Below are 14,814 nucleotides of genomic sequence, written 5' to 3'. Positions count from 1 at the left end.
AAAATACCTACCTATATAGTTTAAGTTTAAAAAATTTGGCTCTCAAAAAAATTTCAATCGTTGTACTGTTGATATTTGGCTCTGTTGACTAATAAGTTTGCCAACCACTGCCCTAGGTGCTATATCAGTAAATATATTGCTATGACAAACGTCTGCTATTTTGCTGCCTAAGTCTTCTTCTAAGATTTTTATGGTTTCCCTTCTTATGTTTAAGTCCTTTATCCATTTTGAGTTTATTTTTGTGTATGTAAGTTGGTGATCTAGTTTCATTTTTTTGCACGTATCTGTCCAATTTTCCCAACAGCATTTATTGAAGAGACTGTCTTGACTCCATTGTATGCTCTTGCCTCCTTTGTCAAATATTGAGCATAATGGCTTGTGTCGATTTCTGGGTTCTCTGTTCTGTTCCACTGGGCTATATGTCTGTTCTTATGCCAGTATCAGGCAATACCAGTGGCTTTGTAATATAGCTTGATATCTGGTATGTGACCCCTTCAACATTGTTCTTCTTTCTCAAGATTGCTGCAGCTATTCTGGGTCATTTTTTATTCCAGATGAATTTTTGGAGAATTTGTTTTAGGTATTTAAAATATGCCATTGGTATTTTAATGGAGATTGCGTTGAAGTTATAGATTGCTTTGGATAGTATGGACATTTTAATGATGTTGATTCTACCAATCCATGAACAGGGTATATTCTTCCATTTGTTCATGTCTTCCTCTCTCTCTTTTTTCAACGTTGTGAAATTTTCTGAGTACAGGTCCTTTATCTCCTTGGTTAAGTTTATTTCTAAGTATCTTAATTTTTTTGTTGCAATGGTAAATGGGATTGCTTTTTAAATTTCTCTTTCTGTGAGTTCATTATTGTTGTATAGAAAAGCCATAGACTTCTGGGTGTTCATTTTGTATCCTGCTACATTGCCGAATTCATTTATTAAGTTTAGTAGTTTTTTTATGGAGTCTTTGGGGTTTTCTATGTACAATATCATGTCTTCTACGAGTAAGGACAGTTTTACTTCTTTTCCAATTTAGATGCCTTTTATTTCTTCTTCTTGTCTGATCGCAGTGGCTAGTACTTCCAGTACTATGTCGAACAGGAGTGGTGAGAGTGGGCATCCCTGTCTTGTTCCTGTTCTTAGGAGAAATGGTTTTAGTTTTTGCCCATTGACTGTGATGTTGGCTGTGGGTTTGTCATATATTGCTTTTATTATGTTGAGGTATGATCCTTCTATTCCCACCTTGCTGAGGGTTTTTATCAAGATAGGGTGTTGGATTTTGTCAAATGCTTTTTCTGCATCAATGGATATGATTATATTGTTTTTATCTCTCAGTTTGTTTGTATGGTGTATCTCCAGGAAGTTTTTTATTTCTTTCTTGATCTCGTTGGTAACCCATGCATTGTTTAATAACATGCTATGTTGCCTCCAGGTGTTTGAATATTTTGATTTTTTTTACTGTAGTTGATTTCTAATCTCATTCCACTGTGATCTGAGAAGATGCTTGATATGATTTTAATCCTCTTGAACTTATAGAGACTTGTTTTGTGTCCTAACATGTGGTCTATCTTTGTGAATGATCCACGTGCACTTGAAAAAAATGTATATTCTGATGTGTTGTGGTGAAATGTTCTATAAATGTCAATTAAATCCATCTGATCCAGTGTATCCTTTAGTCTCTGCTTTGTTGTTAAGTTTTTGTCTGGAAGATCTATCCAGTGAAGTCAGTGGGGTGTTAAAGTCCCCTACTATTACTGTATTGTTGTTGATCTCTCTGTTAAAGTCCTCTTGAATTTTTTTTTTATATATTTAGGTGTTCCTATGTTGGGTACATATATGTTTAGCAAGGTTATATCTTCTTGTTGGATCAATCTCTTTAGTACTATGTAGTGACCTTTGTTGTCTCCTATGATGGCCTTCATTTTTAGTCTATTTTGTCAGATATGAGTGTTGCTACTGTAGCTTTTTTTCTTTCCCATTTGCATGGAAAAAATTTTTCCATCCCATCACTCTCATCCTGTGTGTGTCTTTGTTTTGATGTGGATCTCTTGTAGACAGCATATAGTTAGGTCTTTTTTTTTTTAATCCTTTTTGCTACCCTACACCTTTTGATTGGAGCATTTAGTCCATTTACCTTTAGGCCTTCCTTTCCATTACCTTGAGTACTTCATGCCATTCTCTTCTTGCCTATAGAGTTTCTGATGAGAAATCAGGTGTCAGCCTTATGGGAGCTCCTTTGTAAGTAATAGTTTTCTTTTCTCTTGCTTCCTTTAAGATTCTCTCTTTGTTTTCAATTTTTGCCATTTTAATTATGATGTGACTGGGTGTGGGCCTGTTTGGGTTCTTCTTATTTGGGGTTCTCTGTTTCTTGTGAACTTGTGTGACTTTTTCCTTTACCATGATAGGGAAGTTTTCTGCCACTATTTCTTCAAACAGCTTCTTAATGCCTTTCTCCCTTCCTGCCTCTTCTGGCACACCTGCTATTCAAATATTATTATGTTTCATGTTGTCCCACAGCTCCCTTAAGCTGCCCTCTGTTTTTGTTTTGTTTTAAATATATTTTATTGATTTTTTACAGAGAGGAAGGGAGAGGGATAGAGAGTTAGAAACATCAATGAGAGAGAAACATCAATCAGCTGCCTCCTGCACACCCTCTACTGGGGATGTGCCCACAACCAAGGTACATGCCCTTGACTGGAATCAAACCTGGGACCCTTGATGCCGCAGGCTGATGCTCTATCCACTGAGCCAAACCGGTTAGGGCTGCCCTCTGTTTTTTCTTTTTCGTTCTCTGATTGAATGATATTTTCAACTCTGTCTTATAATTCACTGATTCAGTTTTCAGCTTCCCCTAATCTGCTGTGTATTCCTTTCAATGTGTTCTTTATTTGTGTGATGTCATTCTTTATCTCAGACTGTTCTTTTTTCATAGTTACTATATCTTTTCTCATGCTGTTGAGCATCTTTACCATCATTACTCTGAACTCTGTTTCAGATAAATTTCTTATCTCTGCTTCATTTATCTCTTCTTCTGGAGAATTCTCTTGTTCTTTCATTTGGGGGTTGTTTCTTTGTCTCCTCATTTTGGCTGTCTGTTTAGGTTTGTGACTGTGTCTTAGGTAGATCCTCTATACCAGTGGTCGGCAAACTCATTAGTCAACAGAGCCAAATATCAACAGTACAACAATTGAAATTTCTTTTGAGAGCCACATTTTTTAAACTTAAACTATATAGGTAGGTACATTGTTATGAACTTAATTAGGGTACTCCTAAGGCTTAGGAAGAGTCACACTCAAGGGGCCAAAGAGCCGCATGTGGCTCGAGAGCCGCAGTTTGCCGACCACGGCTATACCACTCAATCTCTAGTGGAAATTAGTGTCAAACGCTGTTTCTGACTAATTAGATGAGACAAAGACTCACAGCTTCCAGAGCCTGTCTCTGTCTGCAGACAGATAGGATTCTGACTTGAATTGCCCCAGTGCAATCATCCTCAGGTGTGATAAGAGGTTTTTTTTTAACAGGGTGAAGTGTTGCTTCTACCTGGAGGCTAATTTTTATTTTTTATCTCTTAAGTGGCCTCAGGACAAGGTGTTTTCCAATAGGGTGGGTCAACTGACTTCCCCCCAGGCAAGGCAAATGTCTATGTGGGAAAGATGTCCTCTGCTGCCTGAGTGAATAACTCAGCACCAGAAACTGAGGTGTCTGCCTTCTGAGCTCTAACCCCTGAGTCCCCAATCCTGGCTTCTGCTCACACAGTTCCAGTTCATTCCTCCCTCCCTCTGTTGTAGCACAAGGTGGGTGGTTCCACAGGGAATTTTGTGCTTTGGCCCTCTAAGAGGGTGCCCAAATTTCTAGCCGTCTCTCACTGGCAGACAGCTACTCTGGTGCTTTTCATAGCAGATGTTATGTGAGTACCCTCCTCAGTTCTGGTGCTTTCTGTTGGGGAGCCCAGCTTGGGGATTAAATCCCAGAGTTCTCAATGGCAGCCCCCACAGCTGAGGTGTCTCTCCGGAACTTCAGTTGCTATCCGTGGGAGCCCGACCAGCCCTTTCTCGCTCCACCCCTCCTACCAGTCTCTATGCGGTCTCCACTTTCTGTCCTTGGGAGTCAGGGTTTCTCCTGCAAGTCTTCCGCATATTTTTCAGGAAGCGTTTCTGTATTTTAGTTGTAATTCCAGTTTGTTCCTGCGAGCATGTTTGTGCAGCATCCACTTACTCTGCCACCATTTTTAATTTCTCCAGTCTCCTCTGTTTATAAAAGTATTCCTTTTCATTTGGATTTCTTTCAATAGCAAACTCGCTAATGGATTTTTAATAGTGTATTTATTTGGTATATTGACTGGACGGTGCATGTCATAGTTAAAAAATAATGTGAAAGATACAAAAGGTTCACAGTGAAAAGTCACCGTCTTTCTCACCTCTCTGTCCCTCCTGAAAGGCAGACCCTGGCCAGGTGTCGTCTGCATTCCTCACAGCTGTGCTTTGTATGTATAAACGTGTGTGTGTGTGTGTGTGTGTGTGTGTGTGTGTGTGTTTCCCTTACATGAACTGCAGCACATTCTGTGTACAGTGCTGTGCACCCTGCTCTCTTCACTGGGCAATCTACCATGAAGCCTTTCCCGTTCAGTATGAGGAGCTGCCCAGACACCCCATCATTAGTTCGGCCCCCCGTGATGGGCATGCCTTCTCTGCTGGGATTGTTTAAAGCAAGGCTGGGGAACGTCTGGCCCGAGGGCTGTATGAGGCCTGTGAAATCATTCGGTCTGGCCCTGCCAAGGCATTAGGGGTGAGTTAATTAAATGTTTGACCAAATACCGCGGCTAATTTTTAAGTTGACAATTTTATTTGGCCCTTGAATGATGTTATAAATATCCAAATGGCCCTTGGGGGGAAAAAAAAAAAAAGGTTCCCCACCCTGGTTTAAAGCTTGAGACTAGCAGGGGAGGAGCTCGGTGCGGCTGGGCTGGTGCTGAGTGCAGGGCTGAGGCCCTCAGCGGAGAACCCCCACAGGAAGAGTCTAAAGAAAAGCTACTGCCAGGAGATGCGAGTAGTGTCCTTCGTGTTGCTGGGGATACAGATCACAGGGCACTTGTGTTGGAAATACAGTGGGGGCTGGTGCTCATGTTACATCACCATGGCAACCCAGTCCCCAACCTGGTCAACTGCTTCTGAAAATCTTCCCCCTTCATGCCCTTCCACGAGTTGACCCAGCGGGGCCCAGGAGGGAGGCCTCAGAAGAGAATGTTTCTCTCCAAGCTCTGTCCTCACGATCCAGCAGGCATGTGGTCAGTGTCACGCGTCTCCCAGTACATGGGCTCCCAGGTGGCTTCCGGCCCCCGCGGGGCAGGTGAGCTCACAGCACCTTCCCTTTGCCTTCAGAGCTTTCCGCTCCCAACGTGGATGTGAGCAAGCTGAGTAAAACTCAAAAACAAACCGTATAATGTTGACAGAAACGAGCACTCCACAGCCCCGGGGAGAAAAGGAACCAAGCTGTGGGGTTTCGTGTCGCTTTTCACAGAGCATGTGGAATGTTGCTGGGTTCGCTCTGAAAACCAGATTCGGGCCCTAAGAAGACGCAGCCTCTGCTTAATTTTTCTTAGTTAGAAAACGTATCGCTTTGGCAACGTACAGCCTCTTAAAATAATAATTCTGCGAAATATTCTAACATATTAGTGACTCAGTCTGAAAATTAGGAAACTTTTCAAAGCCAAGTTTCACAGCCAGCGTCTTAATTTAGTGAGGGTACAGAATGGTAAAAGCAAAAATAAAACAGGTCCTTGGGCAAACAGAGCATCAACTAAGCAGCTGCTGTGCACGTGAGCCTTGAAGGCGGCTCAGCAAAAACAAAGCCCCCAAAACAAACAAAAAGCAAAACAAACAAAGCTCATTCTGTTACAAAAAACAAACCTGAAAACAAAGGACCCCCGCCGGGCAGTTTCTGCAGCAGGACACCCCCATCATCCACGGACCCTGCGAGGACGCCCGGCCCGCCTTCCCCACCAACGTGGAAAGAGCACCTGCAAACGGATGGCTCAGCACATGGAAAGTCAGTCTCATTCTCATCCTCTGAGCGAACCCACCGCTGAGTCTACTAGCAGGATCTCCGAAGGCTCCGCGGGGACCGCAGTGCCTGTCAGAGGTGCCTTCCATGTAATGGGAATACTATGCGGCCAGTGGTCCCAGCAAGTCTCCACCACAGTGATGAAGCTGAAGGGTTCGAGCAGCCGGGAGGCAGCAATGGGACCTCCACAGTCAGCACCAGCCGCAAACCGCTGGGGGCCCGGCTCTGACCTGGGAGGGGGCCCAGGAGAGGAGCCTCGCGGTGCAGAAGCAGGTCCGGCCTGGGTCCTACCTGACAAAGAGACTGTCCTCCAGGGGCCCTGCAGCCATTTCTGCTCATAACCGAATAGCATTTCATTTCCAGGGACCCGGGAGTCCCATCTGAAAGAGAACTCCGGGGGCTTAGGTGGGTGGTGGCTCCTGTGGCCTGAGCAGGCCCAGCGCTCTCAGTGAGCCACTGGGACGTTTGCTCTTGGTATAGATTCTGACTCGCATTGAAATCGAGGGTGTGGGCTGTGGATGGTTTGCGAGGGTCGAACGAAACCCCAAGGGGTGGGTGAGGCGCCCTGCGGTTTCAAGTCCATGGGCTCCGGATCCCGATGGAGCAGGAGGGGTCTGGAAGCAAGTCCTGATGGTCCCCCCTCCCTGGACTCAGGTACTGACTCGAAGCCTTGGAGCTGCCAGAGGCATCGCCATAGACTGGAGGCGCCGGCAGCGCTGCAGAGGGGCCCGGAGAGCTTGGAGCCAACTGGTAAAGCCCCGCTCCCCACTGGCCCGAGGCCGCCACCCCACTCAGGCAGACGCAGTCCTGGGTTCACCACACCTCCTCCTTTGCAGGTTTCCAAGAAGGAGCCTGGGGGCCGCTCTCCGCCTGGCTGCCCCGCTGCTCCTGCTCCCAGAAGTCATGCTTTCTGGCAGAACTGGGGCCTTTCGGCAAGTGGGACTGCAGGAGCGACACCCAGCATCGGAAAGCCACCGGCAGGACAGCCAAGCCCAGCGTGGAGAGTGCCCCCCTGGAGAGCCCGGAAGCCACGGGGCTGGGGGGGGGGTGTTGAGCGATTGGGGTGGCATTGCAGGTCCGCCTCTCCCTCTCCCTGCTTCTGGTACACTCACTAGCTCTCCCTACCTGCGAATCGGGACTTCTGGCTTATCTGGGGCAAAGTGCCCATGTGTCTAGTTCTGGATGGGGCTCTGGGGCCTCACGGAGGACTGCAGTGGGCCAGGAAGGGGTTCTCTGGGCCTGTACAGCCCCATCTCTCTGTGAGGGCCCCTGGATTTGCCACTGAGAGACGCAGATCAGGCCGAGGGGGTATGGGGGCCAGCTGGAGACCTCCCTGCCACCCCCAGCCCTGCCTGATGGCTGGGGAGGTAGTGGCCTCTTAGGACCCCGAGGGGTCAGAGGGGCTCCCCCAAGACCCCTGCTCATTCCACCACACCCCCCCGGGGAATCACTGTTTTCAGTGTGGGGGCTGCGGCTCAGATGCACCCAGGCCCAGAGAATTCTAGATCAAAGTCTTGAAGAACAAAAGCTAGTGCCGGAAGAGCTATTGGCCAACATGGCATCTCCTGGGCCATGGGCTGTCCTTGGGTCCTGCATGAGCTTCTGGGAGTGGCCTGGGCTGCCTGAGACACTACCTGTGAGCCCGTTGAAAGCTATCGGGGCCAGCAGCCTGGGCCAGGGGTGCCTTCGCCTTTCCCTAAGGCTCTGTGGTGCCCGGATGAATCAGGTTAACTCAAAATATGCACAGAAATGTCCTGGGAAGCTACTGGGGCCAGAGGCAGCCCATCCCCAGACCCACCCTCACCATCGCTTCCCCACAGCCTTCCCTCTGAGCGTCTTTCTTCGCCTCTGCCAGCATCACCTCTCCAGGACCTGCTGCCGCCGCAGCAGCCAAAATAAAAATGCATAGACTCTGCAGTGGAAAACAAACGACAACTTTATTGCTTCGCCGCAGCCTCCCTGGGACATGAATCATGAGTTTCCATGCTGTCACCGGGGCCAGGAGAGGAAACCGGCTTCTGCTTCCTTCAGAGACCCTGTCGTCCGAGGCGCGGGGGCTGCAGTGGCCAGTGCAGGGCTGTCGGGGACTGGGGAGGCGGGTCTACCCATCCTGGGGGCCTGGGCTCTAGTCACCTGTGCTACGCCCACACCCGCGGAGCCCCTGGGTGCAGAGTAGAGGATTCATGCTGCCCCCTCCCCCAACCCCACATCTCGCAGAGGAGGAATTTGAAGCTCGGAGAGAAGATGGATGCACACAGGCAGGCCCCCATGACTGGCGTATACCCCGCTGGACCTGGTGCCTGGGTGGGAGGCTGAAATCGAGGGCTTGTGGCACTCCCAGGACGCCTGATGAGGCCTGGGCATGCGGAAGCAGCAGGGGGCGGGGCGGGGGCCTGTTACCCTGACATTTCTGGTGAGGACTTATGCAGAAGCCAAGGAAACCCCGGGGCCTTGGGTGTCTTGCTTGGTAGAGTTGTGGTGTCTAAAACACCTGTTTCAGAACCTGCGTCTTTCCCACCAGCCCCTTCCTTTCATCAGCCCCATGAACTTGGCTGCTCCCACCTTCCAGGACCACAGGCATTGCAATGGCCCCTGCGCAGCTCTTGTTGTTCTAGCCTGGTCTCCGTCTCACCTGTTCTTCGCTGCGCTTCTGAAAGAATCATCTGAGGGTATCTGCCTTCTGTTACCCTCCCCACCATCTGCAGCACCAACAGCCCCCAACATACACCGCCGTTTGGGGGGCCCTCTGTGGCCTACACAGCGGTATTTAAACTCCTTGGCAACTTCAAGGTCTCATGCGTCCATCATTCAGGGTCTGTGATGTGCCCCGCATACAGCAAGGAACAAAAATAGCCCCTGTTCTGCCATCCGGTCTGGGAGCAGAGACCTTGAAGAACCACACGCACGCACGCACGCACGCACGGCACAGACACACGCACGCACGGCACACACACACACGCACGGCACACACGCACGCACGCACGGCACACATGCAAAGTTACGGCTGGGATCAGAGGTCAGAGAGGTCGGGGCGGCTCTGGGAGCAGTGAGGACTGGGCTGAAGGAAGGATAGTGAGGCCTAGTGAAGGGGGAAGCAAAGTGGAACATACTGGTCTTTATCCGAAGAGCAACGGGGAGCTGCTGCAGGCTTCGTGGGGGCGGGGAGATTTACTGACAAGAATGTCTGTAGTTGCTGGGTATAGAACAGACTAGAGGACAAGACTCTGTGGGCACAGTGGGGCAGTGCGGAGGCCCAGGGAGCGCTGGGGGATGTGTGCCCTGGGTTGGGGAGGAGACTGGAGAGGGCTGTCTTTATAGGTGGAGGGTGAGGGACAGAACTTGCAGAATTTGGCTGGACACGGCTATCACCCACTGAGGCAGGACTTTTGGGAAGGAGACCAGAGTCGGGGAGATCCTGAGTCTGGTTTGGGGCAGGTGAGTTCAGAGGGCCTTGAGGGCATCTGGCTGCACCCCCCACTTTAGCCAATGGTCCTTTTCAGCCCAGAGCTACTGCCTTCACATCGAGAGAGATTTCCTTCGCCCGGGATATTTCTGCACCCGGGAATGACCTTTCTCCCACCTCCACTCGAGAGACCCCGACCATCCTTCACGCCAGCTCTTCCTACAGGACATCCTGCCGCGCACCAGCTTCCCAGCACCCCTCACGGAGGCGTGAAGTGAGGCGCAGAGACACCAGCGCCCATCTCCCAGGGCCAAGCAGCAAGAAGCCCCTCCCCGCACCGAAGGGCTTCCCACTCTGCTGCTCTTGCCCTACCGGTCCCCTCTCACACACGCCTCCCAGCGCCCCGCCTGGGTGCTCGGTTCTGGAGGACAGGACCCACCCTTACAGGCTTAGCAGCCCCCATAGCCCATGCCGGGGTCTTGCCAGAACCGTCACTCAGCCCGAGTGTTAAGGACAGCCTCCCCCAGGAGCCTGGCGGTCCAGAGCCACATAACATCTCGGTGTATGCATTCCCAACAGGCCGCGGGAGGTGCGCGCTGAAACACCATTCCATCTCGCGCTCCGCGCCGAGGCCGAGCAAATGGATCTGTGCAGAAATGCTCTTTAAAATGCATTATGTGCCTGCGTTTAAAGAGACGCCCGCTGCTCGGTGAATTTCAAAAAGGAGCAGGCGGGTGATGAACGACCGCGGCTTATTAGCGGGCTGAGGAACAGGGGCCGTGTCCGTCTGCGGTAAATAAAGTGTGGACATCGGTCCCTGGGGGCTGTGCGGGAGGGGCCGGAACCTGTTGGACAGGGCAGCGCAGTTCCCACGGTCCCGGAGTCGGCCGTCGGGTGCTTACTTGGGTGGCATGTGGAAGGAGCCACGGGGCCGGGAACCCATCCACCCCCGGGCCGGCCTCGGGTGGTGGCGCTGACGCAGAGAGGACGCTTCTGGGCGGCCACCTCCAGGCGTGGGCACGCAGGTGTGCTTGGCTTCGGTTTTGTGTTTTTAGTGAAGCCAGCAGGTCCTGGTCTGGGACTTTGGTGCCCGGGGTGGCACTCTGGGACAGGTGTGAGGCCGTTTCCTCCAGCTGCCTGAGGGGGAAGGAAGGGATGTGATGGAGACGACTCTGACGGATTTCCCTTCCCTGTATTACAGGTCCTTGCCGGCGCCTTTGGGCTGGGCTCCCATTGTCGTCGCGGGGGCGTGCACAGACGCAGATACAAGATAAAGGATGGGCCTGTCCAGCCAAGGTGAGCGGAGTGTCATCACCCTGGAGCGAGTGGCGCGGACAATCATTCACACAGACGATTTCTTCCGAGATGGACAGCTTCTCGCCCGGCCTCGGGGAGCTGGGAGTGTGACCTTGGGCAAGTTATTTGCTTTTGGGGGCCCTGACGCCCCTGTGAGATGAGCAGCCCCTGCCAGCCAGCCGCCGTGCATCTGCGAGCCCTCGCCACACCTGCCCAGGAAACATCACAACCTGCCAGGCAGGGCCAGGCAGGGGCGGCCGGCCACTGGCGCCATCCCGGTGGGCTGAGCTTGGGCCTTCCCCAGCGGTTTGTCTGACCTCAGCTGCGGGCACGTTTTCCCAGCAGGCCTCCCGCTAAGGAGACAACAGGACTGGCGCCCGGTGTCACCAGCGATGGGGCTGTACTGAGGGGGTGGCACTCCCCGTGGCCCGGTTTCCTCGTCTGTCGAACAAGGATGGCGATCATGCAAAGTGCTTGGTTCTTACTGTTGCTGCTACTGTGTCCACCAGGACATTTCAATAATAAAGTCCAAGGTGGCATGGCCTGTACCCCTTGTTGGTCTTGGTCTTCCTTGCAGCCCCACGTCTGAGCTCAGAGCGGAGCTCCAGGACCTCGCTCTTGCTGGCTGACCTCCTGGGGGCACCTCCAGCGCTTCTCGTTTCTGGAGGAAAACAGCTTCCGCAGCCCCCACTGCCCACAGAGCCCACCTGCGCGCCTGCCGCCAGGGACGCCTCCGCGGAAGGGCTGACCGAGGCTGTGGGCCCTGGAAGCCCTGCCTCTGGCATCTCTGGGCCCCTGAGTTGGAACCCCTCCCTGAAATCACAGCTCTGCTCACCCTCTGGGGCAGGCCGCTCTGTGTGGGGGTGGGGCCGTGAGTGATGACTTCAAACACCCAAACGTTGCTATTTGAACAGGTTCTCAATGTGAAAACCATTGTGATACTGTACGTTCTTTTGGCCACAGCAAGTTTTCAAAACCTGGTGTGTGTTTTGCTCTTTATAGCCTTGCAATTTGAACACCAACTTTTCATCGGAAGTACTTGACCTGTATTTTAATTCCATAAAATTTAGAGTGGAAAACACAGATCCACTCACCCGAGTTGTTCCAAACAAACTTTAAAGTTTTCCAATAACTGAGTCAAGTGTTCGTCTTTGAAATTTCATTTTAATTCAGTGAAATGAAACATCTGTTTCTCAGTTGCTTGAGCTACATTTCAAGTGCTCAGAAGCCACGCTGGCCGGTGGCTGCGCCCTGGGTGATGCTGATGGAGCACGTCTCCATGGTGGCAGGAAGTGCTGCTGACCGGTGGCTCCAGCACAGAGCACTGGGGGGCCCGAGACCCCCAGTGTTAAGTCAGAAACATCCACATTAGCATGTTGGTTAGAACCAGGTGAAGAAATGGCCGGAGGAGCAGAGTAGGGACCAAGGGCAGGCACAGGACCCTCATTCCCGTGAGCATTAAGGACTCAGGTGCTCTGACGCATGTGTAAATAACGCACAGGCATTGCTTTGGTGGAAAGAAGTTAGAGCGAGACCAGCTTCCTCAGTTCACATAATCAGAGTAAGCGGGTCCGAGATGTGGTAACGCGGGTGGTGGCATCGGAGCTCGGGCACGCAGCAGTCCAGAACACAGCCAATCTAATGTCCCGAGGCACGAAGATGTCCATCTCAGGAGATCACAACCCAGAAACGACAGCAGCATCTGTACGTGGGTGACCTCACGTGTGGGCACAGGAGGCTCTGACCCAGACAGTTGTGGGAGGCAGGTGGTATCCAGCAGCCAGATCGCAACACGTCCCCTAATATCCATTTCAGCGAGGATTTTATTTTTTTTAATAATAGCATGGATTTCTATTGTAATCAGAAGAGCTTATTATGTAAAAATCAACTTAGAGGCAGTACATGTAACTTTACATTTATTTGACTCACACATGGCTCAGGAAACAGGAGGGACCCAGGCGAGGCAGGGAGTCAGCTTGGGAGTCAGCGAGGGGACACGCAGGAGCTGGTCCGTCTCAGGAGCAGATAAAACACAGATAAATCCCACCGGTGACTGGGATTTCAGGCAAACGATGGGCAGTGCTTCAGTACCGGTCTGTCCTGTGGAATGTTTGCACCTGGCTGGGTGCACTCAGGTCAGAGGCGGAGCTTGGGGGCATTACCCATGCCCAGTGCCTAGACCCGCCGGCCCAGGGGCGGCCTCAGTGCCAGGCGCACAGCGGTGGACGTGCCCCTGCATAGCCGGGCCCTCGGGGCACCCAGGTGCTGCTCCTTTCCTGGGAAGGTGGCTGCTGTCCAGTGCCCTTCCTTGGTAAAGTGAAGCGTGGCCATCTCCCCGCTGATTATTCCTACTGGTCTATAAAATCCCCAGACTGGGGATCGGGCCCTTCACCGAGCAGTAAAAACAACCTATCAGTGCGTTAACCGACTGGAAAGAAGTGTCCCTACGCGCCTGCAAATGGTTTCTATTTGTCCGCCTCCCTGTTTCCACGCAGGGTGTTCCGACCCAGGATGTCTGTGGGCCGCCATAGCTTTGGAAAACAAGGCAGTGCGGAGTATTTAATATTGATCCCAAGCAAGACACTAAAGAGACGCGTTCTCGCTCCAGCCAGCAGACATAAAAAGGCTATGGTTTTAAAGGCGGGTTCGGCGGAGGACCGTGGTCCCTGTGGGAGGCTGTCATCCGGCCTGCCTCCCGGAGTGCCAGGGAAGGTGTGGGGAAGAGCAGAACCAGGGGCAGGAGCGCCAGGTAGACGACAGAGAAGCCATCGTACCCGAGTAACACAGCTGACCAGAAAAGCAGCAGCTGGGGTGAGGCAGCAGGTGGCCCAGGTCGAGATGAAGGCAGGCCGGGGAATGAGTGGGGACCGGACGTGCTGAAATTTCACTTCTTAGAGCAGTGGTTCGCAACCTTGGCTGCCCATGAGAATCACCTGGGAATCTTTTTAAAATCCTGATTTCTGGGCCTCGTCCCCCGGAAATTCTGTTTCTTTGTTATGGGGTGGGGCCACAACATTAGTAACAAAGAAACAGGATGTCCGGAGGACGAGGCCCAGAAATCAGGATTTTAACAAGATTCCCAGGTGATTCTAATGTGCAGCCAAGGTTGCGTACCACTGTCCGAGGGTCTTGAAAAATCAACCCGTCAGGATTAGACGTTTGTTCTTTCCAAGTGGTTTTTGAATTTTCAGGGCTTTTTTTTTTAAGGAAATAAATAATTCTATAGATTCTTCTCCCAATCAGTGGCCTGCCTGTGAAATTAACCATTTCCCCGGCTCTCCCTCTGATTGGGATCGTGTCCCTCCTCAGTCACTCTGAAGTGCTATTGTGCAGGCTCTTACATGCTCAGCCACACACAATGTAACTTCAAAATGTGAAGGGAAAAAAATTAGCATTTCCAGTGAACTGGAAAGAATGCATCTGATTTCAAAATGTGTGCTTAAGGGAAAAAAGCGCACCTAAATTGATTCTACCAACGAGAGGACATTGGTAGATCTGAAACACATTTTTGCAAAGGGACAACTTCATTTATGATTTTTTAGAGAGGAAGGGAGTGTGAAGATGCAGGCACAGGGAGAGAAAAGGGCCTCTTGAGGATTCCATATAGCTTGGATTAATCAAGGCGCCTGCTTTTAAGCGGCATGCCCCCATAGAGGAGTGAATTAATGAGCAATTTATGCAATGAATATATTTTTTTCTTTAATTATCTAGGTATTTCAGACGAACGTGCTTCTTCTGACTTGAATTCTCCAGATACGTCTCTGAAACCCCAGCTTCACTTTGCATGTATAATTACAGCCTCAGTTCTTTGGCGAGCAGGTCTCAAGGTGGCGGGAAACTTCTCTGCCCTCCCACCCTCATGCAAATCAACGTGGTTGCTCACCCCTCAACCTCCACTCTCACCAGCAGCCTTTGCAAAGAAGACTCCATTTTGGAATTATCCTTAGGCCCCTTCTGTAAAGTGGGTTTGGGGGAGGGAGGCTTTAATGAGGATGCAGACCCTGGGCCCCACTCCTGGAGACAGAATCAGCAGATCTGAGGGCCTGGGGATCTGTATTTT

General features: G+C 51.1%; 1 long non-coding RNA gene across 3 annotated transcripts in view; it reads left to right on the top strand.

Moving 5' to 3' along the window:
* The window catches only part of LOC107182307, a 116,103-nt gene extending 104,801 nt beyond the window's left edge, over positions 1-11,302 (top strand). For 2 of the 3 annotated variants that reach the window (XR_001513026.1, XR_001513025.1), the window contains one exon: positions 10,660-11,302. This is a non-coding gene — a long non-coding RNA (uncharacterized LOC107182307). Of the gene's footprint in view, positions 1-9,555; positions 9,733-10,659 lie in introns of all 3 variants that reach the window. The other variant, XR_001513027.1, reaches the window with a different exon arrangement.
* Positions 11,303-14,814: the final 3,512 nt, after the last annotated feature.

This window comes from Myotis davidii, unplaced genomic scaffold (genome assembly GCF_000327345.1).
Source record: "Myotis davidii unplaced genomic scaffold, ASM32734v1 scaffold75, whole genome shotgun sequence".
Taxonomy (NCBI): Eukaryota; Metazoa; Chordata; class Mammalia; order Chiroptera; family Vespertilionidae; genus Myotis; species Myotis davidii.
The sequence above is the reverse complement of the archived record's forward strand: the minus strand, read 5'-3'. Positions and strand labels throughout refer to the sequence as shown.